Here is a 25,775-nt window from a genome sequence, read left to right as displayed (position 1 = left end):
CGGAGCCCCATCAGCGTATAAGTGTAACTGCTGACACAACACTGGAGCAGCACACGCACAAGGGCAAGAAGTTTCAAAGGTAGAAACCACTTGAATATGAATATATGTCTAAAATTTTAACATTTAACATGTTTTAACATGTGCTGCATCTTTTAAAAGGGACCAGTGAAGGAAGAAAAAAAGCCAGAAATATGTCAAAGTGGACGGAATGAAGAGGACACGAGAGTCATCCATTTAGCTTGAAGCTAACGGAGACTGTCGGCTGGCAACAGCAAAACTTCTCGAATATGTCCGTCAACAAACTCTCCAGCATGTCCTCCAGTTAAAAGTCCAGAATGTCTTTCAATTTCCCAGTTTTAAATAAAGCATCACAGTCTCATCGGAACTGTTGATGTTCCGTTTTGACAGTTCTGGATTTCTGTATCGGTCTTTTATTATTTCCTGCTTTATTTTGAAAGTTCAGGTAGACTTCCACTCTTTGTTTCATTCAGGTGTGTTGAGTTATTGATGGGCTCTCTTTGTGTTTTCAGGCTCGGTCTGTCTCTGCTGTCATGGTTTCTGAAGAGGATCGTCTTCACCTGCTCGTGTGCTCGGATGAACCAGGCAGCTGCGTCATCCAGAGCACCGTGGTCCTGGTCCAGGTCCTGGTCGGGTCTCCCTTGGCAAACGGGTCTCAGGTGAGGGGTTGGACTCAGAACTGTTCTCAACAGCTCCGATGAAAACTGGAAGAGGAGCATTGGGACCCGACCCAGAGGAAGCCCAGTATCCCCCGCCTGGAGCCGGACGAGTGCCTGCCCGGTGGCCGGGTTTTCCACCAGCCACATCCAGAAGAAGCTACATGGATTCACCTCCATCTGCAGGGAGAACCACCAGGCCCAAGTGGGCTCCAAGGGTCAGACCCCGGCTGCTGAAGCTGACTCCGGGGATGTGGAACGTGTTTGGATTTTCTCGGTGGGACATTTTTCCTCTCTTGTAACTCCTTGGTCTGGTTTTCCTGCATTAAATACCTGAGCTAACACCTGCTGCTGCATGCGGGTCCGTTCTCCTTGCTGGGTTCACACAAATGTAGCAAACCACATCAACGGAATGATATGAAAGTGTGAGGCCTCACTCTGAGCTTTGTCCAGGGGGAGGCCCGCCATCTCTTCCTCCAAAATGTCTCTTGAACGCAAAAACTTAACCCGCCATACAGCGAGTGTGATTGGTTTGGTTTCAGGAAAGGGCAGGAAATTCAAGATGGTTCCGCACCAACATCAAACCTATATTTAGCTCGTGTGCACAGAGCTGAGGAGGAGAATACGAGTCTGTGTGTCTGCGGGAGCTAAACAGGCCTTAAATTGGTTTGATGAGCCGGATGGACTTAAGAGCCATTAACCAGCTGCTGCCTAGCTTGAGTGGATTCTCCACCAGCACGTAGCCTGGCTGCTCATTCTGACGTGTGCAAGATGGGAATCAATATCGCCGCGTCTGACATGGCTCCGTGTCTCTGCAGCCCCTTCACCAGCCCACCAGTGAATCCGGTGATGCTGGTAGCCTTTTTTGTTTGAATTATTATTTGAAAAGCACTGGCTTGTGTCAAAAAAACTGAAGTCTTTGCCGCAATTTTTTTTTTTCCTTTGGGAAATGTGCTTGTTGTCGATCCTTCACCAGAGCCGCACGAGACTGAGCTGCTGCTAGTTAGCTTCGCACAATAGATGGTAATGGATGGAAAAGTGCCAGACGAGATGGGGAAATTACAAATGCGACCAAAGAACTTCTACATTTTGAAATTCCCTGAATCTCCACATCTCCCGGGGATATAATTTGAGCTTTAAACTAAAATTTTTTCCTTTTTCTTTCAGTGGGAAGGTCACACGGAGGAGGGAAGAGGGAACGAAGTGAAGACCTTCAAAGCTGGCGTCAGCGACCCTGATAGACTCCGTGTGATGGACTCTGGGAGGTAGATTCAGTGCAAGGCGTCTTTATTGAGACAGACTGGCTGACTGATCGACTGTGCTTGCTGCCTGCTTGGTCAGCAGGCCTTGGCAGTCAGAACACAGCCTCAACGGTTGCACGCCGGCTAAGTAATTGGCCCTGCTCAATACCTTGATAAATGCCTCCTTTTCTGCTTCCCCCATCCAGACCTCTCCTCTCCTGAAGGCCCTCGACTGCTCCCCCACTTCTGTTATCAGGTTAATGGAAAAATGCAAACCTCTGAGACGTTAACATCAAAAATTGTGTCAGATAGGCGGTTATATGGCAATGTGGAGTATGAAGCACCAGGCTCGCCCAGGGTATCCACCATGGCTGCAGAGCGTGTTGCAGTCAATATTCAATTAGCTCTTTCCTCTGTTCTTCTCTTCTTCTATCTCATCCTTTTCTTCTTCTTCTTCACCTTTTACTCGTACTGTTTCCTGTATCTTCCCCCTCTTTTCCTCACCTGCATTTTTCTGTCACGCTTCAGTTCCACCTCCTGCCCTTCATCCCATTTCTGTCAGTAACCCTGATTTCTCCAGTCCCTTATCTCTCCGTGTCCTTTCCCTCCACATCCATCTCGTTTTTTTAGGTCTCCTCTTCTTATATCTGCTTTCCTTTTATGATTCCTCCTGCTTGTTTTTTTGCTCTCTGTTCTTTCTTTGACTTCCTTCGCTTTATGTTTGTTCTAAATGCAGCACCGCAACTTTAACCCTTGCTTAATTAAGTCCTTTATCGTCGGTGTTCTTTCCTCCTTCTCCTCCAGTTTTTTTTTGCTCCTTTTGGACTCCTCTTTTTCATCCCTTCTTTCCTTTCAGCATATTTAAATTAACCTCTCCTCTTTCCTGTCCGTCTGCGTGCTCCCGAGGACCGCGCGCTCTCCAGCACTCTGCCCGGCTGCGCGCGGTGTGTGTTATTTTTGTGTGTGTGTGTGTGTGTACTGACAGACTGCGGGAGGGGGAGTGTGTGTGTGTGTCTGTGTGTGTTTGTGTATGTATGCATTTAGTTGCGTGTGTCCGGGAGAGAGAGAGAGAGAGAGAGAGAGAGAGAGAGAGAGAGAGAGAGGGAAGGGAAGGGAAGGGAGGCGGAGAGAGTCGAGCAGCAGTCGGAGCGGCGGCGGCGGCGGGGCGCAGCACCGAGGACAGTTTTCTCTCCCGGGCTCTTCTACTAACAGCAGACACTATGCTCCTTGCTTCGAGTACGCGCTGGCACTAGAACAACCGGTAAGGCTCATTTCCGTTACAAATCTGCTGCGTTTGTGACCCCTCGGCGTGTGCGTGTTGTGTTTGCCGTGCGCACTCGCTCCTGTGTGCCTGCACAGCTCCATGCGGACTTCACTGGCTGCTGATTCCGGCTCTCCACGACCATGGGGAGCAAAATTGTGGTGCCAAAAAAAAGAAACCTGTGAGAAGTAGTCTTTCTGGTGGTGGTGGTGGTGGTGTGTGTGTGTGTGTGTGTGGGGGGGGGGGGGGCTGTTAAAGCTCAGATTCTTTACACATCACTTATAATTACAAACATTAACTTAAATATATGCGCTGGGGGTGGGGGGTGTTTTGACAGGTAATTACTGCAATATTTGGAGGGATTTTGATCCTGAAGGCTGCAAGCTCGACAACATCAGCATCATTTCCTCGCCTAACATCACTTGTTTCCCTTCCATCTGAGGTGCCAGTGAGATTTATACATTTCACCCTGCCTCTCATCCACACTTGCTCCCATCGAAGCGTTGCTGCCCTGCGTGCTCTGGGGGGGGGGGGGGGGGGTGCTGCTGCTGCTGCTGCTGACTGGGATGCAGTAGCCAAGGTGCCTGGGTTTCAACAACTCCCACCTTTGTTGCTGGCGCGACCTGAAGATGCAGTAAAGAGCTCATCACATTTATTTAGCTGCGTCTAAAAATGTCGCCCTCATCTTATAAACTCCTGTGGCAGCACAAGTTCTCTAATTTCTACTCCTGACGTTTTATCAATGAGACAAGTCGAGGTTGTAGTATTCCCTGATACTGCCTCTCCGCTGCATAGATCAGTGTCAAGTCAACAGAAAGAAAGGCAGGACTTCTGGTTGGACTAAAATATAATCATACAATTGCCAAAAAAAAAAAGCAAAATAAATAAAACATAAAATGCTGAAAAGGAGAGTAGAAGCAGAGGGTTTTCCACCTCAGCATTGGTAAATCAATATTTCAGCTCCCAGCAATCTGCTTCTCTCCCTCACATCTGGCTGGTCTGATGTGACAGGTGCATGGAGGTGTGCTGGTGGTGATCCCAGCCCAGCGTCCTCCTGCTCCGGTCCGCGGATCGGTGCTCCCTCCGCCTGTCGTGTCAGAGATGAACTGGAGATTCATGGGGAAGCGTGCGCCTTCTGGAGAGCGCCGGGCCAAACGCTCCCCGAATCCAATGGGCTTTGCACGGGACGCATCAGTCCACTAAGTAATACGTTCAGTTCTGTGTGGCTGGGCGGTGCTTGTTAGGCTTTTTTTTTTCCAACATGGCATCACAAATCGTCTTTTTATGGCTTTACAATCCCCTAAAGTATGTTTCTGAAAACAGACGAGCACTCAGGCGACTTGATGTGCCACATTTCAGGCTGCAAATCAGCGTAAGGATTAATTCCAGGTTTTACCTCTAATGATTTTTATACACTTCCCCCAGTCTCTCCTGATGGCTCCCTGGGACGCGCTGACCTGTAAATATACGGAGCTGTTAGAGGCTTTTAAGTGTAGCGAGCAGGAGTCAGGGAGAGGTCCTGAATGCCTGCTTGGATAGATTTTTGTTCACCCGTCAAGCCGTGTGAAAGTTGTAATATTGATTTTGATCAATGTAGGATGAATTTCTCAGGCCCAGCGAGTGAGCTCACCTGCTCTCAACTGGATCCAGCAACACTTGGTTTTGGATGTTGGATGCTGCAGAGTTTTGTTTCCCAGGCAGCTTTTGTCCAGCTGGACCGTCCGCCTGTGATTAGAGACCAGGCTGATCACTGCTGTTGCTGATTTAAAACAGCAGATGGCACGTTGAGCCGTTTTCAACGCGCGAAATGCCAATTTTTAAATATTCAGACAGAAATCCTAATATTGCGAGCGTCAACGTGGCTCCAGTAGAGTTGTAACGTTCATTTTACTGCCCAGAAATGTGTTTCAGTACCAGTAGCCAACCAGGTTGTCTCTGATTTTATGTCCCTGAAATTAATCTGACCTCACTGATAGGAAGGATATTTATTGGTCTGCTTCACAATGCATCGCGACATTTTAATAATTCAGAATCCTTCTTTCCAATATGCTCTCGTCTTGAAGGCCTTACTCCTCTTTTCTTCCTGTCTTTTACTGTCAGCGTTGATGCAGCAGAGTCGCGTGTGTCCTGGGGGGAGGCGTCACCTAAGCATGGACAAGCTCCAGTTTCTTTTGACAGGGGTCTCCTTCCCCCCTCCGCCATGATGTATATATTCGAATGCTTAAACTGGCCAGTGGTTTCCGGTTGAGGACATCTCGGGGGACCAGCCACTGTTGGCTGTGGTGTAATGATGCACTCCGTTTGTTTAATATGGACACTCGTGCAGCTGGAGAGCTCCGCCTGGACAGAAAATGAAGGCTAGAAGGCGCGTTCACGTGCATGTTCCTGCACAGGTGCAACACGCCGCAGCTGCATGGAGATGTTGAGTCGGTTCACGAATACCGAGCAGATTCCGTGGTTCTTCTGCAGATCACCGTATGTGCGATGATGTAGAAGGTGCAGAGTTGGATGCGCATCACTGGTTTCTAATTGTAAAACGGTTTATGCATTCAGTCTGAAGTCTGGCAGCAGTTTTAATGAGGGAGTCCATTACGGCAGCAGTGCTGCAGCATGTAGGCTGGAGAGAGAGGAGTGAAGTGGGGATCCTCCTCCCATCATCAGCAGATGCAGCAGGGCTTCCCTGGGCTTTTCCCCGCTCTCTCTCTCGCCCCCCCCCTCCCTCTCTCTGATTCTCTGCAGTTTTCTGGGGCTTCCCTTGTTTTCCCTGCACCAGCCTTCAGCCCAGCCCTTCCTTCATCCATCTCCCTGTCAATGAGGCTATTCATCTCCCCTCCATCCTGCCCTCCATCTATCTTTTAAGGGAAACGGCTGCGGGATGCCGTAGAGGTGGAGCATGTTTAGAAACAGAAGGAAGTAATGGGAGGTGAATGTCGTGATGAGGCTGAATCGGTCGCTTCATTTGTCTCAGGAGTAATGAGAGTGATTGTTGACCTCGGCTCAGGGTGCGCTCCTTCTTACCTCAGCCCTTTACGCAACTCCTCCAACATGTTTACCCTCAGTCCAGTAGCCGAGCGCCAGGCTACCTTTTATATTGGCTGATGGATTATTCATCAGCGCCCCCTCCCTTCTCGCTCCTCGGTCTCTCCTCCATTATCTCCTGGCTCTTTCTCTCAATCTTTCGTCACCCATCTTCTCAGTTTCACCCCTCCCTTTGCATCCTCCCTCATTTTGTGCTCCTTCCTGCATCTCCCTCTCTCCTTACGCCCTCCAAATCTTTCTTCCTCTCCACATTGTGGTAAATTTCATGGCTGTAAGGCATTTATTGGATAACCTCATCCAAGCCACTGATGTGCAGACATATGTTTGCTGGATTTTTTGTCTTTTGACCTTTACCAAGGGGTGTGTGTGTGTGTGTGTGTGTGTGGAGGGGGGTGTGCCCTGTTCTCTCATTGCCGCCCCGCCTCACTGTTGTAGCCTACATTTACAAGTCACAGTTGGGAAAAGCGCCGGCACAACCCACAGCCTGAGTGTTGGAGCCTGAGCAGCTCTGGTGGTGCGCAGGGCTGTTATATAATGAATGCACTTCCCAACTTGGCCGTTCAAGTGCTGTCATAATCTGCAACCTTTGATAGAACAAAATAGTTACTCTAATGATTTAACACATTATGAAACCACAGCGTTTCAGAAAAAAGAATATGGGGGGGGGGGGTGCTGCATCTAAAGTATGCAGGGGGAAACAGATTGATTAAATTTAACACAACATTTTTGATGAAATATTGATAAGATGAAGTGGAATTAATGGGAATGGCTCCCAGGCACCTCTGGTGATTTTCATCTGTCACACATGCAGCTCCGCTCCAGAAGATTCCTGTCTTGCGACTGTTCACACATGACATGGCAATGCTGGTAGGAGGTGGGGGCAGTAATGCACCACTCCTGCTCTCAGTCCCAGCACAGGCCTCCCGTGTTACGAGGTCCTGAGGTGGCAACTTGCCGGTGGAGAGAGCTTGGCTCTTTTCACACATCCTTCCAGGGAAAATGCTGGAACATCTTTACACAGTCTTTCTCATTATTGTTAAATTGCATTAAATGCATTGCATTTAAATGTAAATTTCATCAGGCCTTATTTTCTATGTACGTAGGAACACGATGTCGTCTCAATCCTGATGACACAAACGTGACCGACTACAACTATCTGGTCTTTTTGATGGTTTTCTTTTCCTGATGAAGCGTTCATGGGTTTTCCCACTCGCCATCGCCGCGGCATACGAACCTTTCATGGTAGCAAGAACGTAAGAGAAGAGATGGTAACCAACAGAGAGCAGGTGTGCGGCGTTGTGATTTGAATGGGAAAATCGGATTCTTGTCAGTACGTCGGACAGCCAGAGCCCCCGCGCGTCGGGCTGCAAAGGTTCGTTTGAAATGGCGAAGTCGTTCCGTTTTGTGGGACGTCCGCTCTCGTCCGTCCTAGCCGGGCTGCACAACTGCTTCACCAGCAGGTTCCGATTCCTCCTGAATAAAAAATACTGATATTTTATTTGCCATCATGACCACAAACACCTTGGTGCTGCTCTTGAGCTGGAGTTCTTCAGAAAAAAATCCTTGTGACCAACAAACCAACAGGACAACACTCACATAACCTCCCCGGTGGACGTATAAATAATTCACACATTACTTCAGTTCGAGCAGAACACATCCTAGATGGGTTTCCAGTTTGCGACCATAAAAGAGCAGCAAACTGAAGAAGTGAAAAACATGAATCTTCCATGTCAAAGTGTTCTTCCGCCATTCTTCCAGTTTACCTCTCAACGCCTCATTATCCATCCCCTTCTCCTCTCCCAGCCATTCCTTCTTCCCTCCTCCATTTCCTTCATCTGATTGGTCTCCTGGGACACCAGCCTTTCTATCCTCTCATCCACTGCCTCTGCTCACAGTTTTTAATTACACAAATGATGCGACTGATTGGTGCAGGGTACAATTAGGGGTGTCTGCGTGGAGGGTGTTAGGCCCATATAAATGGAGACAGGGGGATTGATTATTTCAGGCAGGCATTTGAAGAATAGAACTCTGTCATTTTTGGAGCGGTAAAGTGATACTCCAGGCAAGTACTCCAACATTCCAGGCACATACCTTTAGCTTGAAGCTAATGGTGGGTCATGGCTGGCCGTCCGGTATAATCTGTGTCTTATTTATCAAGCGTCTTGCTCAGCAATTCACAAACAAGCACTGTTTTTAGCTAAAAAACGAATTCTGACAGCACTGGTTCAGCGCTCGGCTGCAGTAGCACCAGCCAGAATGCGAACTAGAACCAACTCCTCCCAGTTTGTTTAGGCTGAAATCAAAGTGGACTGAGCCCATGGCTGGAGGAAGAGGATGCCAGTTCTACAAAATGGCGCACGAGAGTTTGTAAACTGACTTTTTGCTTTGGGTGGCAGGTTTATTGTTTTTAGCGGCCGTTAGTTTCAAGCTAAATACACTTTGCTGGCTCATTCTGCATTCTGGAGTCCTTGAATTAATGCAGGAGAGAGTGAATGTCCTCATGAGCTTAAGACACCTACTTGGGTACGTTTGAAAGTATCTCTTTAACTATAGATCTGATTATGCCAGGGTGCTGTGAGATATGCAGATTCCCGCAGTTTGGATGAAATTGGATCAGTGTGTGATACTGAGCACACTTTACTTTGACATTTCTCACCGCCTGAAATTGCTTATGAAATTACTGATGACACAGTGGTGACTGATGAGACACCTGGAGCAGCTACACCCTCACGAATGTGAAAGAAAATCAGCCGGTGTGTCTGAGTGCGACACAAATGTGGTTTGAGAGGGTTCATTCCATCCAAACCGCTTTACTTGCCCCTTAAGGGGCAATTTGAGGCAAATAGGAGAACGCATAGCAGGCCTATTACATAAAAGCAGTTGCATCATGTTGTTTTTTAAAGAAAGAGGACCATTTTCATCTCGCCATGAGCAGCTGGGATTTGATCTGCTGCTGCAATAAAGTTGGAAAGTTAACAGCATTGTGCAGTAAAAGCACTTGTTTTCATGGATTGTCTGCTGTTGCTGCCGCGTGCCAGGACGGTGCGGTGAGGCTTCCCCTCGACGGGACTCTTCTGCTCGGTTGCAGGGTTGATGACCAAATGAGCGCCTAAATAATCTGTACCTTGCGTGACTCAGCTCTCAGTTTGGACCTTTCTGCTGAAGCTCCTTGGTTCTGGGTCTGTTTTCTCTCCTGCTGTCCTGCTGCTTCCTCTGTCTGATACTTGCGGAAATTCCGATGTGGGACACGGGGTCCCTCTCCCCGTGCCAGCACGCCTTCAACACACCAGCAAGGTGGACCTGGACTTCTTGTACTTAAGAGTTTGGTGCAGTGAAAACACTTGCAGGAGGGGCTTCACTGGGCGCAGCAGGGGCTTCACTGGGCGCAGCAGGGGCTTCACTGGGCGCAGCAGGGGCTTCACTGGGCGCAGCCTCTCACGGCTTGTGATCAGGCTGTAACGCTGTTGCTTTTCATCCAAATACCCGCTGGGACTTTTTTATCTGGTTTTAACTAAACTGGAGATCAAGAGGCTTTAGCGCTGAACTTCCCAACCTAAAGCCATTTAGTAGTTTTAGTTGAACACGCCTGCTAAACAACACTAGCAGTTGTATGTGCATAAGTATATATTTTTTTGTTTCTATCAGATCAGTAGCAGTAAAGTGCATTATTATTATTATCAAATGTTTAATTTGAATCCTGTGTTGGAGATGTGGGCTCTGCCAGTAACACATAGAAGGCATTAATAAGGACTGAGCGATGGGATCACACCAGCTGCAGTAAACACGCTGGTACTCCGACTCGTGAGTAGTCGCTACTACGTTATTGTACGAGTACTCGTGAGCAGGTTTCCCTCCTGCTGGCTGAGTCCCCCCCCCCCAGCAGAAGAGCCGTTACAGCGTGTGTTTCATGAACAGCCCTCCCAACCTGATGCGCCCCAGCTCTTGTTCTGCTAATTGAACACGAACGCAAGCTGAGTGCTCTTGACGGCGTTACACTTGACGTCGTTTTTGCGAGCCAACTGAGCTCCGTTCACGGCGCAGAGTTGACTTCAATACTGCGTAGAGAATAATGACTGCATTCAATAGCGCGACGTGCTGCCATTATAAAGATAAAGGCACGACAGAACTTGTCAGGCTAAGACAACAGGCAGCTCAGATGATGGACCTCTGCTGTTATTATTATTATTACGATAACGACTGCTTTATTATTACTGCTGCTGCACATTCAGATATGAAAATGGCTTTGTGTGTGAAGCTCTCTTCCCTTTGTAGACGTGTCAGCGCTGTGGTCTACACTTCCACATCAGCTCCATGAGAAGAAGGCCCTTTGAGATGCAGATATTTAAGTCAAACTGACTTTGCTTGTGGCCTGAATGTGGCGTTCCAGTCTAACGTTTTCTACCCTTAAACCAATATTTTGTCTGCCTTGTGGGCACTTTACATTTTTTTTTCGAACTCTGTGAGGCTAATACATACTAATTCCTCCAAAAAAGCATTTTTGAAAGAAAAAGTGACAAACCGAGACACACATTCTGGTCCTCCGTGTCCAGAGAATGTGCCTGAGATCTAAAACATCGCACGTCTTGATTCAGTGTCATTTTGGTAAACCTTCGCAAGTCTGATACTCCCTCTTGCATGGATGTGATACTAACGTGGTGACAGTCCGTCCACACATCGAATAAGCTGCAAAAGAGCTCCAAAATGCCTCCGCGCAACCTCCACGATAACACACACACACACACACACACACACACACACACACACACACACACACACACACACACACACTCTGAATGTGAAAACAAATACCAGTGATGCGGCGGATAACAATCATAGCAAAATGGATTCTGAGGTAATTATAATCTCAACACATGAATCTCAGCCTGCAGTTCTACTGATTACCTAACAGGATCACATGCTCCTAAAAGTGATGAGCTCTTTGTGACTTTGAGGTTTCTATTTTTTTATTTTTTTACCTGGAAGACATGCAAAAGTAGAGGGTCGAGAGTCGAGCGCTGCACGAGTGTGTTATGAAGCGTCGGGAGCTGAAGGGCTGCTGCAGCGGCCGCCTGCTGAGAGGAGCTCCTCAGTTAACCGCATGCGCTCTTCATTACCTGATGATTTTGTGTCATCAAGGCTGTATTTTACAAACTCTTACATTCTTCCTTGGAAGAAACTTGTTTTATGTCTTGTAGTTCTGCCTCCTGTTACTCCAGTAGCACCTGTTGGGGTGAGCTGGGAGTCGTCGCTCCTGGTAACGCTGTGCTCCGAGCTTTTACAACTGCCGGCGCACCCGTGGCATGTTTCCTCTGATAATGCCATTCCTCTCACGTCTCTGTGCTACCTACAAGCTTCCTCCTCCCTCTTGCTCACCTTGAAACCTCAGCGCTTCGCCCCCTCTGTTTCTTAATTTCTTGAATTTGCATTCTACTGACTTGCTAACCTTTTGCTTACCTTTCCCTCCACTTTGTCGTTTATCTGTGTAACTTCACTCCTCCGCAGCTTTTCTCTCGCTCTCTGTAGCCTCATGAATATGAATGATGAGGAATTCAGTTTCATATTCATGGCTACTGCTCTCTCTGTCCATTGATGCACTCACACTCTTTAGTTTGTGTGGCCTCTGAAAGGAGGGGGTGGGGGGGGGGGGGTTGTCCTGAAAGGTGAACGTGTGGACGTGACTCTGGTTGTTGAATCCAATCGTACGCCTCGACACCAAATGAGGAGAATCCTCTGACAGAGCTCCATTTCTATTTCATTACACGCCAGGAGACATTTGAAGTTACATCAGAGGGCGGAGGAGCGTAATTCCTTCAGAAGGCAAAGTCGTATGAAATGCTGCTAGCTGCCGATGCAGAGGTGGCAAAAATACACACGTTCTCTCAATCTGTATTCATCCATCTGCTGTTCTGCAGAAATCCTTTCAAACTAAAAAGCCTCATTTTTGAAAATTGAAGGAGTTTAAAAAAAATGTTTTGCGGAGATATTAAAATGGAGGGAGTAAAAGTAAGATATCGTAAAACTGAACACTCAAGTAAAGTAGGACCAATTGAAAACTCTACATAGGCACACGGAAGAAGCTGGGAGTTAAATCGGCAGAGCGATGGCGAAAATCATGGTTATATTGATAAGTATTGACCTCCATACTCTGCTCCTAAGGTACCAAGTTTTGCAGCTGCACATTGTGCTTCTGTACGTTCCTGGACTGGTTCCGGTCTGGTTTTTGGGCCTCGAGGGATCATGTAGACCTGCTTGAACAGAATGTGATGTGGGTGTGAGAGCCATCTGTAAGTGATCGATCTCAGCCCAGGAGGTCACGGCCGGTCTGGTCACCTGACATAATTACCAATCGATAGAAGATGTGAGATGAGACCTAGGAGGAGAAGATGATGGAGAGTAGAAACAGAGAGCAAAGGTTTAGAAGATGACGTGGCAAAATGTATGAAGAAAAGCAACGTGTTTGACGTGGGTGTGAGGGGGCGGCGGGCCTGAAACCAACAGTGACACAGGTATGCTAGCGTTAGGCTGCAAGACAAGATCCAGCTGTGTGCCGGGAGGATCATCAGAACTCTACGGGTGTATGGAGGTGGGAACCTGCGCTAACAATAATAATAATGTGATTTTCAGATTTGATTTTGTGTGGGTTTCTTGAGTGGACCGGTCACAGAGGAGGGGCTCTGAGGAGTTGCAGGTTTTTGTCTCTCCGGCCCGGCACCTCTGTGAGTGACTCCTGCTGTTGGTGGGTCTGCTGGAGCCTGCGGTGCTCAGCCAGTGAGCGAAACCCCAGTCGGTGTCACGCGGCATTTCTTATGAAGACCCGGCTGCAGCTGAGAGGACGACAATAACATTGATTCTTTTATGATCTAAGGTGATTATCATCAGATCCACTCAGCCTTAATGATGATCAGTGACACTGAAAAGTGGGTTAATTGAAGCCTCGCGCAGTCGGCTGCCAGCTCTCCCTCCTGCTTCCTGCAGCTGTGTTTATGGATTCATATTCCTTACATCTTAAGGGGAAAAAAGGTCATTACATATGTGGCTTTTTCACATTTCGCTGTCCGCTGTTACGTGAAGACGCTTCAGGCTTCTCCTGCTTGGTGCTGGGGGAGTTCGTTGAACCAGGAAACCTGCAGGTGCGCTGGGTAGGTTGAACCTGGATTGTAGCTCATGCAGGGGCTCATAAAGCCCCGGACCTGGGTAGGAGGAGATCTTTGATGTCTGGTAGCGCGAGACTAATTCCAGATGTGCTCTTTGTTCATGATATGCGTGACATCACACGTTGTAAATACAAATGATGGCGATCTCCTTCGGGGCGACAAGCTCTTCACCCACATTTCTCTTACAGTTTCTGTGTAATTTGTTGTACGAGCCGCTGCTGCAGGGTTTGTGATCGGCTCCCCAACGACAACAACCGGATGGTCACATGGTGGCTGACTGCTCAGGGAGCGCTTGATGGGATAATCGGAAATGGGGCAGAGATTCCACGAGCTGAAGCTGCGTTTTGCAAAAGCGATACTCCGGTCAGTTGTGTTGATGGAATTGTGGCGAGGCCAAACTAGTGATCAAGATGCAACGTTTAATTGTGTAGCCCTTATCTTACCGGAGACGCTCGGATTTATTTCACAGCTATGAGCCAATCCACTGATTGCATCTAGGCGGGAACGCCGTTCTCCCGAAACTTCCTCCTCTCCAGTGTTTGTGCATCAGTCGGCCTGTTTTTCTCTGTGCTTGAGGGATGGTACAGTCTGTGTTTGTGCGTGTGTGTGTGTGTGTGTGTGTGTGTGTATGGGGACTCCAGAGGGACTAAGAGTGCTGCTGGGGAGGTTACGGCGAACACATGAATCATCTGTCGCATTGTATTCTCCTTTTTATCATCCCTCCATCCACACCACCTCCTCTATGTTTCCTATTAACCCACCTCTTTGTCCTCTTGTCCTCCCATTTCATTTTTTCCTTCCACTTGCAGTAAACTATGCCCCCTCCGTTTCCCTCCTCCTCATTCGTTCTCTTCCTATTGGCCATTTCTCATCCTCGCACCTCTTTCATCCTCCAAATGAGTTTTTCCTCGAACTTTTTTTTTCATATCATTTGTCATCCTCTCATTTCTTCCCTCCATTCCAGCTTCTCTCGCTTGTTGACTGCCTCCTCCCTTCATCCTCTTAACTCATCGTGTTATCACGCCACCGTTTTTTCCATTCGTCTCTCTTTTCTCTCCTCTTATTATTCTCAATAGGAGCTATTCTTCTTCCAATCCTCCATCCTCATGTTCTCTCACCCTTTTATTCCGGTCTTCCTGCGTGTTGGTGGGTCTTCACCCTCTGAGAGGGTCACCAGTAACGTCTGGATGAATGAAGAACGGGTGAAACGAACTGTGACTTCTTCGTGTGAGTCGGCGCAGGGTGAAGGACTCTGGTGTGTGTGTGTGTGTGTGTGGGGGGGGGGGGGCTTGTTTAGCGCTCAGTGAACAGTAGGATTGAGGAACTGTGCTTCAATCAATCACTGCGTGTTTTTTTTTCCAACTAAAGAGCCACTGAGACGCCCCAGATCTTCTGTGTCCACGAGTATTTTTAGATTTTTTTTTTTAAATTAAAAGGCACGTGTCCTCATAGCGCCACCCCACGAGTTTTGTGGAAACTTCAGGTTCAAAATTTATAAAATATAAAAGAGGAGTTCTTTTCCTCAGTTTATCCTGAACTATGTAAACAGTACTAATGAACTTCATTGTAGAGAAGGAAACCCAATTTGAGTGGATGGCCACTGAGGGTGAATGGTGGTGCACGATACCGTGCACCTTCATCCTCCTCGCTGGCTGTCACCTTGAGCTGTGACATCACCATTATGGAGTTCATGCACACAAAGCACGGGGGCGAATATCCTCAGGTTGGTGCTCATGGTGAAAAATCTGTGTCACACAACCAATAACAACAGCAAATTATAAGAACACCCACAGGAGCGATGTTGGAATGTCACCGGGATGCGTCCGCAGAGAGAGACGATGACATGCGGCGTTCATTGGTGCTGGAGAATCCGTCATCCCAGCGCTCCCAGTGCTACCAGCCAGAAAAAAACATGGTGTGGACGGAGGTTGTGAGATTTGAAAAACAGACAAACATAAAAACAAAGGTGCGGTTGACAGAACTCTGTGAAAAAAGGAGAGTAAAATGAGAATAATTGGAGTCAAAGAACAGAGAGGAAGTTATGAGGAAAGGTGAGACGTGGTTTTCTTTCAGCAGTTGTCAATTCAGCGTTCACTAACAAGGTTCACAGTCTGTGGCCTGGAAACTTCAAATGCAACGGTGACAGCTGGAAGCACTCTGCCTCTCTGCTAAATGTTCCGCCATAGTTGCATCATCAGACAGAAACGCCACAAATTCATACAGCAGGAAGCTGGAAGGGGAATGTTACGCATCAGCAAAACTGTCACGATGTTTCAGAGACAATTTTCGTTCAGTCGAGCTGTATTGTAGCCCAGGAATAAAAGACTCATTTGCAGAAGAGTGACACAAACAAAGTACAAATACAAGAAACACAAATTGACAATATCTCTCCAACTTAAGTCAAAGTTCTGCCAAGTTATTTAGTCAAAACTGTGCGTGTTTTTCCACGTTATTCCCTGTCGCAGGTGCACAGTGACAAACACTTGATTTTTCCAGGCTCTGTAAAAGTCATTCGAGCATGTTTGATCTGGAAACAATCAACTACAAAGTCATGTAAGGGGCGAAAAAACCCCTGTAAGGGGCTTCTAAATAAATAAAAGCCAGGTTCTATCACGCAGCACAGAGGGAAGCTCAACCATCCTCGGCTCACAGCATCACCATCGCTGCAATAAATCCCGGTGATAAACAGCATCCCGAGTTTACTACTTGTCACTATGACTCAACCATACAAAGGAAAAGCACGTTTTATTCCTGCACAGTACAAATACACAGCTGCAGTATTAATAATATCACCTCCGAACAAAGAAATAAACAAGATTTTGCTGCCAAACACCCAAGACCTCCCTCTCCTCGTCCTTCCGACAGATCAATTATCTGCAGTCATTCTTTAGTCATCTGCCTCTGTGTCCTTCCCTCCTCCCCCTCACACATCACACCCCCCAGCCACTCTGATCATAACCTCACCGCCCCCCATTTTACCTCTGTGTGTGATTGACATGCAAGAAATGTGCCCACTCATGCGTTTCCTCTCCTCCCTCAGGGATTCGAAGCAGGAGGGTTATTAGTGGGTAGTGATGTCATATGGCAGCATACAACCCCAGTCTTCCCTGTAATGCAACAATGGCGTGATGTGTAGTCTGCATGACGTAGCAAATTCAGAGCATTTCAGACCCCAGTTGGATCTTAATGTGTTTTCTGTTTGCTGGTCTGCTGTTCGGGGAAGATCTAGTGATGTGTTCAAGGGCAAACGAGAGGGTGGGATAGAAACTTTCTACCCACATTCAGAGGAAACGGATCCTACAATTTGCAGATGATAATTTGGCAGTTAGTGTCAAATATCACATCTCTTGGAGAGAATCACATTTCTTGAGTTGCAAGCACCACCAGGATGGAACCAACAGAGAGTGCAGTGTCTTAGATCAACTGAATTAAGTCAGTGTTAGAATTTACACTTGCACAAGTGTCCACATAAATTACAGTTGATAACTGATGTACAGAGAATCTGTTGTGGCCTGCAGTACCTGATGGAGCAACAAAACGCTAGAAAAAGCAGCAACCACGTGTGTGCTCACCAACCAAAATGGTGCTGTTCCTGTTTAGCGGACACACACACACACGCACACACACACACGCACACGCACACGCACACACCACTTTCATACTTTTTGCGTCGTCCATTTCTGACAGATCTTCTAAAGTCAAAGGACAAAATAGCTGCTGTCCTTGCATTTGTGCCGCCATTATTATTATTATTATTATTATTATTATTATTATTATTATTATTTGATCTGTGGTTTCCAGGAATACATCTGACAGTAGGCGGCGGTCTACTGCATGCACCAGGAAGTAGGAGGGTTTGTGGATGATTTCAAAGTGACGCAGCTGTCCAGGAGTGTCAGAGAGGCCGTGGGGAGCGAACACAAGCATCGCCCCCCGCTAATATTCTCTCTGCCTGCCACGGAGCCACAGTGGAAACTGACATACTGCATCACTGCTCAGTGCTGGAGCTGAAAGGACTGTGACATCACATCCCTGCAGAAGCCAGTCACGAGAGCTCAGGGGAACATGGCAGCCACCCTCCTCCTCGGTGCAGGAGCAGCTGGATAGACCCCCGCCTCACTCAACCGCTGCCTTTATTTCAGGCATTTAAGTGAAAACCTGTGCAAGAAAGATTTTGAGACAAACTAATGAGATGTTCAAAGACCTACGAGAGTTCCAGGTTGTAGGAATCATTGTTTTGCCACTCCGTAGCCGTGTCATTTCAAAGCAGCCATCGTGACAGGTGTCTGTGGATGTTACTGCTGTACTGACCTCATCTGATTTCCCAGGCACGCTCCCGCCGTGATAATTACTCCAGCTTCCTTGTGGCACCTGCCGCTGAAACAGACATACGGGCTGTTTTTGCTGTTTATATTTACGGTGCATTTAGCAGTCTCACACAAACCCATACATCAGGTCCTAATCAACAGATTGCACCGCGCAGCTTTTATCCACGGGAGACACGACGCCCGCCAGTACAAGTCACGTTAGGTCACCTCAGAGGACATCAAGACGGGAAACATGCGTTGGTTCTGGTTCAGATGTACCTGAAACAATCAGCTGCGTAGAAGTGGATTTGTTTGGCCCCTGAAAGAGAAGCGAGACCCCACAATATTAGAATCGCCAGGTCCCAAGCACGCACGCACGCACGCACACACACACACACACACACACACACAGATACACTCCACCAGTTTACCCACAGAGTCACTGGTGCGAGTCCAGGAGCTGGTGCACCACCTGTCCCATATTGGCTGTTTTCCTGATATAGGAGGTGTATGTAAGCTCTGTGTGTGTGTGTGTGTGTGTGTGTGTGTGTGTGTGTGTGTGTGTGTGTGTGTGTGTGTGTGGTAGAGAGGTCTTTCTCACTTTCAGTTAATCTCTTTCTGTCAGTCCCACCCACTCCTTCTTCCTCCCTTCAGCTCTTATTCTCACCCAGAGACTCGATAAACACAACAGAAGACTGATCACACTGCAGCACCTCATGGAGGTTGTTTTTTTAATGTCTAATGCTCTGAAAATGCTGCTATAATTTGAAGGTTATTGAATATTTTTTTTATAATGTCTCGTTGTTGGGGTATTTCTCGTAGGTGCTATCTTCTTGTGATCGCAGACCAGGAAGATGAGCACTCGGGTATTCGATGTTTCTCTTTTATTGAGCCAGTTTGTCTTAATTCTTTATGTCAAATACACTCATAGCTCCATAATAGCGTTTCAGGTCAGCTTATGATGTTCAGTTTCTGATGGTATTGATTAGACGAGGAGGTAGACCAGGGTTTTCCTTGTGTTTGAGCGCCGCAGGAATGTTGAAGGTCAGTTTTGCAACCGGCTGATTTCTAGATTCCTAGATTGACTGACAGTGGACAGCCACAGAAACCACAGAAAAAAACAACACAAGCAAGTAAATTCTACAAAGCTGTTTATAAGTAAAACACACTATTCAGTACACTAGACACCCAAGATATTTCAGGCTTTTAATATTGTATCATTCTCCCAGACGAGTGGTCGATTCAGGGCTTGAAAAATGAAGAAAATACAGGATTTGTTTGTAGTTAAGCAGGATTAGTTGATTAATTTTGAGACTAAAGCCACTGGTCCTTCCTCCAGTACTCGATTATTCTCTGTCTTCTCTGGTAAACAACAGTCAATATAATTAGATTTCCATATAATTAGATTGTCAATTCTTCTCTCTGTCCGTTAGAATGGAAGTATAGGTTTCTCACACGCACACACGATATATCAAGAACTCTGATTCTGATTCAGAGGGGTGTGTGTGTGTGTGTGTGTGTTTGTGTTTGTGTGCTGGTGTTCTTCAGTAACAGTAGCACTTAGTTTTAATTAATTTGAGGGGGAAAAAAAGAAAACCCAATCTTGGCTCTGGCAGGATGCAGTAAATTGCAGTTTCAGGCTCTTTAATAAGATGCCCACATGAGCAAACTGGAGCCCAGAGAAAAATTGTGGTTTACAATTAAAAACCAAACAAAAATGTATGTATTTCCTGCAGGCCTGTTATTGCTTTATTTAGCTTCACTGCACTGAGATGCTCTGCATTTCTCGCTGGGCTGTGATAAGAAGCCTCTGGTGGTCTCGGCGTTGCCTCTCTCGCCTTCATCTGATGGGAAAGATGGTTCTCTCATGCCACCGGCTGACCACAGCGATGGAGGCTGCTGCTAAAACACACTCAAATACAACAGACATATTTGTTGTTGTTGTTGTGTGGCAGTTTTAAAGTCGTAGGATTCGTTTTTCCTTCCTTGTTTTATTTTAGAAACTTACTTGATTCGCATGTAGCGAACGGCGGGGGATGAAACTCGAACTGAGAGGAGCCTCTGCAGTCAGACTGGACCGTCTCAGCCGAGTTTCATCATCACATTTGAATATTGTAGAACCCAATACACGTTTTTATGGTGTGAAGACTTTCTGCAGGTCAACGCATGAAGAACTGAATGCGGATTTCCACTAAACTTGTGTTGTTTTTTTAATGAAATCCCTGGTTCAATACCGTAGCGCTGGGCAGCAGCTCATGTTGTTTTCTAGTGTATTTTTTCTTGCTGTTTACTGACAGCCGCTTCTTGAAATGATGTTCTCGTCTGGAAAATAATATTTTATGACGCATCACCGTCAGCTCAGGTCCGGCCAGGTGCCAAAACATCGTAGCTCAACGTCTTAAATGCTTTGTTACAAAAAGAAACTACCTGCTGGTGCGTGACGTGAACCAGGAAGTTCTTATTCCTTCCAGGAGTGCAAGAGCTCAGTTCATAAATATATCTCAGTACGTCAGAAAGTAATGACATGCATGTTTATCCAACATTAGAAAAGAATAAAATACATACTCAGGGGAAGCATCCATACCTTTTTGTTTAAAAAACAAACAAAAATGGCTAAACTACTAGCGAGAGTGTGCATTTCCTCATGAATGTATTTCCCACTGGCTGCAGACTTTATTCACAAATATGATTGAAGTGGGGGCGGCACGGTGGTGCAGTGGTCAGCACCGTCGCCTCACAGCAAGAAGGTTCTGGGTTCGAGTCTCCAGGTTCTGGGTGAGTCTCCATGTTCTCCCTGTTCCTGCTGGGTTCTCTCTGGTACTCCAGCTTCCTCCCACAGCCCAAAGACATCAAGAGGGACCAGGTTAATCCAGACTCTAAATTGACCGTAGGCGTGGCTGTGAGAGCCAATGGTTGTCTGTCTCTATGTGTTGGCCCTGCCATGGACTGGTGACCTGTCCAGGGGGAAGGCTGCTGGGATAGGCTCCACCCCCACCACCCTCAACAGGATAAGAGGTAGATGATGGATGATATAACCTTTCAGTCGGATGACAGATCAAACTAACCTGTTATTGAGGGAAGACGATGAGAGGGAGGATTTTCACAATAAATCACTTCTTGCTGTGACTCATTGACGTACTTTAAGCTTTTGTGTTTAATGCTGTGGTTTAATGTCAGCTATGTGTGTGTGTGTGTGTGTGCAGATTACTGAAGCCCACTGTAAACCCCTGTGATGCGTGTGTTCTCTTCATTGTGTTGCCATATGGTCTTCAGTGCAGCTCTTTGTAATCAAGGCGACAAGTGAGTTATGTAAGATGTAAACATATCTCCTGGCCTGCTCGTGCACAGGAAGCTCATCTGGCCTCTGCTGTGTTAGAAGAGATATCGGAAGCTTCTTATGTCATCTGCATTGCTGACGTCTCGACTTCCACTGCCCCTTTGATTATTCCAGTAGAAAGATTTCCTGCTTGCATGTTGAGCATCTCGTAAAACTCTGAGCACGTCCCTTTGGTCTGAACACGAATGGCAAGCCTGGGCCATAATTGCATTTATTGGTTGCTGTGGTATTTTTTTATACGACAGATGAGTGTTAAATATGCCGTAGCGTCTAAGAGTTTACTGCTGAGTTGCTCCACAACGAGAATGTTATGAAACTCTTGATGTCGGATGCATCTTGCAGCCTCTGGCTCTCATTATGCAACTCTGAGTTTCATGTCGGTAGTAGTGTGATGTGGCTGTGCCTGGTTTTTGATTCTTAGACAGTCAACAATTTTTTTTCATCCTTCAAAGAATTTACAATATTTATGCAAAGATTTTGGTTCTCAGTGGGGGAGAAAAATCTTAAGAAACAAGTAGGTTAAGTCTACTTGGATTTGTGAGGTACGATTCATGGATTCAGCGGAGGTTAAAGGGCGCAGGTTGTTTTCTTCATCGCTAAGGTAGTGCAGCTTTGCTTTCTCCTCTTTAATTGTCAAGTGAATTTCATGCAAATGGAGAAAAAGCAAATTAGATACGCCTCCATTAACAGGTTTGGCAAATAAAGTTGGCTGCACAGTGAGTGTTTGTGTCAGAAGATGGCGGTTAAGCATGGGTTTAAGAGTGGAAGAATTATTGTCATCTACCTTCAAAAAAATGGGGTGAGATCTTAAGGAATGAGCTTCGGTGAAGGAAGCTGCAACTGTTTTAGGTCAGTCCAAGAGGTTTCCATCTCTCCCTTCTCTTTTTTGGAAAAAGACTTTGCAAAAAAAAGCATTTTTATTTCCTTTTAATTTTGCTGTTTCCATCAATATTGAGTTGCTATACACTCCCTCCTCACGCTCTCAAGCTCCTCACCAGTTCAGATCATGATTGTGGCTGATTACTGGTCAGCTGTGCGTCTGCAGCGAGGCCAGAGATCAGCCCAGTCAACCGTTGAATTCTTCCACTCACCAAAAGCTGGTGGTGGATGAGTGCTGGAACGGACATCGATTGCGCCCTCAACTCCTGCTCATGAGGTTAGCTTTCGCTGGTTTCCCAGGCGGACACCTCAACTGGCTGGTGATGCGCTGCCCCCTATAGGTTTGGATGTCACAAATTTTGATGTACGCTGCCCGGTTCTCCCCACTTGTGGCGCTGTAGAGCAAAGTTTTGATGACGGGGTTTCCCCTTTTTTTCATTTTTATATCTCGTAGCACAATCATGACACTGGAGAGTTGCGAAGAACTTCCACTTAACAGAATAAAACACTAGAGGAAGTGTTTTATTTTTTGCCACTTAGTTAAGAATAGAACAATCAACTGTTGTAACAGGCTCAGTTAATCTCCCGTCAGTATTCCTGTCACCCTCTGACGCTGCTCCGAGCAGCCATGTAGCGTGTAGGTCTCCGAGCCAGCAGGTTTAAAAACATGGAACAGGTTTGCAAAGACGCAGTGAGGTATGAAATGTATTCCTGAAGATCCCAAGAATTTGCAGTGTGTGTTTGGGAGAGAAAGGTTAATGGAAACAAAATTTGTTTTCACTGGAAGTCCCCAGAGGCCGTGTTTAACTCATACTCACGATGCCTTCAGTCTCACTGCAGCACGAATCCATAAGTGTGACTTGGGGATGAATTACATTTCTAATACTGTTTGAGTCATTTAAGAAGAATTATCCCTGATTCCTAAGTGAGCTGGCAAATTTGCGCTGAGAGGAAATGACCCGTCTGACTCGTCTCAGCGACTCGTTTCCCCTGCAGCGGCGACAGCAGCAGCGACACACCATCTTGTTTTTTTTAGATGGCAGGATTAGTCATTGTAGCCACCAGAGCCACCGCTCATTGTTACCGACACAGAGCCTCGGCTGCTGCTATTATTCAGCATGGGGGCTGACATCACGCACATACCCAAGGTCACACGCACAATCACTCACACACACACACGAATTACTGAAACTCAACATTATGGGTTAACGTCTAAGCAGCTACCCCGACGGCCACCTCTCCATCCTCAAAATAAGGACGTTTGCTAAATAATTTAAAATGCAACGCCGACACTCCCACATCAAATGCCTCCCCTGCGGTAACAGGTGCTGAGGGATGCTCCGTCGGCGTGTCAGCATGAGTGAGTGTTTTGTTCTGCTGCTAGCATTGTGTGCAGGGTTTGCCTCTCTTATCTGGCTGCCTGCCTGCACCAAAGTCTGGCTGCTCTTCCTGATAACACTTTGTTGTGCAGCCATGCAGGCTCCTCTCTTAGCAGCACATTCATATCTACCCTCAACTTGTCAATGAAATCCAGCGTGACGCAGTCGTGCTAAACTGGTTTGATGCCCCTGATACTGCTTTTCTGCTTTTCAGTGTTATAACGGACTCTGGGTTGTTTATCTAATTTATATCATAGCATTTCATATCATACTAACGCTATGGTTTATTAATTGCTGTAATGTTTGTGGAGCTCACACACACTCAGGCCGTCTCTTACTGTCCTCAGCTCCCTTCTCATGAGCATCTCTAGCCCTTGAGTTTTTATCCATTTAATTCTGCAATTTTAAAATATTACTTGTCAGATCTGCTAATTTACTGTCAACGAAAGTTGTTAGTGGACTCCAAAGCTTGAATGCAGACAGACGAACAAACGGGTTGAGCAAAGGATCTGGGGAATGAATGAGGAGATACAAGAGGGCTAATGAGACAATGAACGAGAGGTGGTGAAACAGGAGGGCAGGCAAATAAATGACACGACCAACACAATGGGAACAAGGCCGGGCTGGCGGAGGATTGATCAACTCCCCGCACACAGGCGACGTGAAAGAAGTCGGGATGTAAAATAAGAAAAGGCACAAAAGAAAAGTAACAGTTTAAGACTGAGAAGCAGCCAGAAAGCATTTCCACTAGACGAGGCGACGCGTCTGAACATTCTCTGTATTAACTACTCCATTCAGGCCTTCCTGTTATTGTTTATGTATTTGAACTGATCATATTGGATGCCTAAATATGGCTTTCCTTTGACTTTATCCTAATATTTCAATTCTAAGCCCTGTTCAGACTACACAACTTTTTTTTGTCGGCGACACGCCCTGCTGTTCACACCCCCGACACTCAATCGGGCTGCTGTTCACACTACAAGATTTGTCGGCGGACGGGAGTGTACAGACTACACGATTTTCCCCGTCAGTAGGCGTGGACGACTGCCCAGCTGGCCAGGAAACTCTTGAACGCAGCGTACGCCCCTTTCATTGTAAACGTGGATTTTATTATAGTGGACAATATCCGCACACATTTAGCACTGTATTTGGCGTGTTCTCCACTAACGCCGCGTCGCTCTCCAGACACATTTACTCACCTGGCTTCTGAAGAACTGCAGCAACTTCTCGCGAACCCTTTGTAGAATCCATGCCTCTCGTTGTTTTGTTGTTGTTGTTGTTCGCTATGCGCGGCTCCCCCGCTGCCGGAGCTCTTTTTGCCTGGGTTCCTTTTTGCCGCCCATGTCTGCTTTCATTGGGTGCAGCTCCGTTTACGTCACTGCGACAAGTCCTGGATATCTAGCAGTGCTGGATGTCCACTTTTTCTTCGCATGCAACCTCCCAGTCCATTGTCTTCGAGCTGTTCACACCTCATTACGTTTGTCGTTAGTGCCTCACCCTGATTTAGGGGAGGGAAGTCGCCGACACCTAACATCGTGTAGTATGAACTGGGCTTTAGTTGAAAGAAATGGCTCGGCCATGAGTTAAACATGATAAAGTTTTAATCTAAATTAATGAATAACGGGAAATAGCTTTTTTTTTTTTTGCACCATCAACTAAATTTTATAGTTTTAATAAACATAAAACTACAGGGAGCGCCCGGGAGTGGCAACCATATTTGTTGTCCCCTCTAAGTTACTTTGAGGCCCCAAGACAGAGCTCGTATTACAAATATGAAATTACTAAAACTGAGGGAACAAGTTTGCTCATGGCCCCCCCCCCCGCTTCTGGTCGCTGAAGACATTTATCACCAAAACGGCACGTTTTTTCCTCGGGATCACCAGTGAAATCCTATTTTCTTTAACACAAACCCATAGCTGTCTGTGTAGGTTCTCATTCATCCAGGTCATCGTAGATCGAAGCGAAGTAAAATCTGGTCAACTGGACGTAAGTTTATCTTGAAGACGTTTCACCTCTCATCCGAGAGGCTTCTTCAGTTCTAGTGAAGAGCGTGGAAGCTCCAGCTTATAAACCTTTGTGGGAGTGGTCAGTGCTATTGTGGTGGAAACGACCCTCCCGAGACTCACCTGGCCTCCCCAAACGACAGTCGTTGTGAGGTGTCAGGGAGTTTCAGGGGTGGTCGTTAGGGAGTTTCACCGACCACTCAGATGCTAATGGGCTGTGCTGGCATCAGCCGTTCCACATGGGTCTTTCAGCTGAACTCTTTGGGGAAGCTTTGAAAGGACTTGGTTGTAAATAGGTGAAAGGAAATGTCGCAGTCCACCTCCTCTGTTCAAAGATGGTTTCTCTATCCTGACGTGGATGGCTTCTTTAACTCCTCTTTCAAACCATCTGTCCTCTCTGTCGAGTATTTGGACACGGTCGTCCTGGAAGGAGTGGCTTTCCTCCTTGAGGTGGAGGAAAACCGCTGAGTCCTGTCCTCCAGAGTTGGCTCTTCTATGTTG

The 25,775-nt window shown here is 46.8% G+C and overlaps 1 protein-coding gene across 5 annotated transcripts in view; it reads left to right on the top strand.

Moving 5' to 3' along the window:
- Positions 1-2,871: 2,871 nt before the first annotated feature.
- Positions 2,872-25,775, top strand: part of slc8a2b (solute carrier family 8 member 2b) — a 132,804-nt gene continuing 109,900 nt past the window's right edge. For 3 of the 5 annotated variants that reach the window (XM_086216752.1, XM_086216751.1, XM_086216749.1), the window contains exon 1: positions 2,873-3,176. The gene's annotated coding sequence lies outside the window, so the exon portion shown is untranslated. Of the gene's footprint in view, positions 3,177-25,775 lie in introns of all 5 variants that reach the window. The other 2 variants (XM_086216753.1, XM_086216750.1) reach the window with 1 other exon arrangement.

This window comes from Aulostomus chinensis, chromosome 10, assembly GCF_037954235.1.
Source record: "Aulostomus chinensis isolate RoL2024-O1b breed Wild chromosome 10, RoL_Achi_v1.0, whole genome shotgun sequence".
Classification (NCBI taxonomy): domain Eukaryota; kingdom Metazoa; phylum Chordata; class Actinopteri; order Syngnathiformes; family Aulostomidae; genus Aulostomus; species Aulostomus chinensis.
This window is presented reverse-complemented; position numbering and strand designations above follow the sequence as displayed.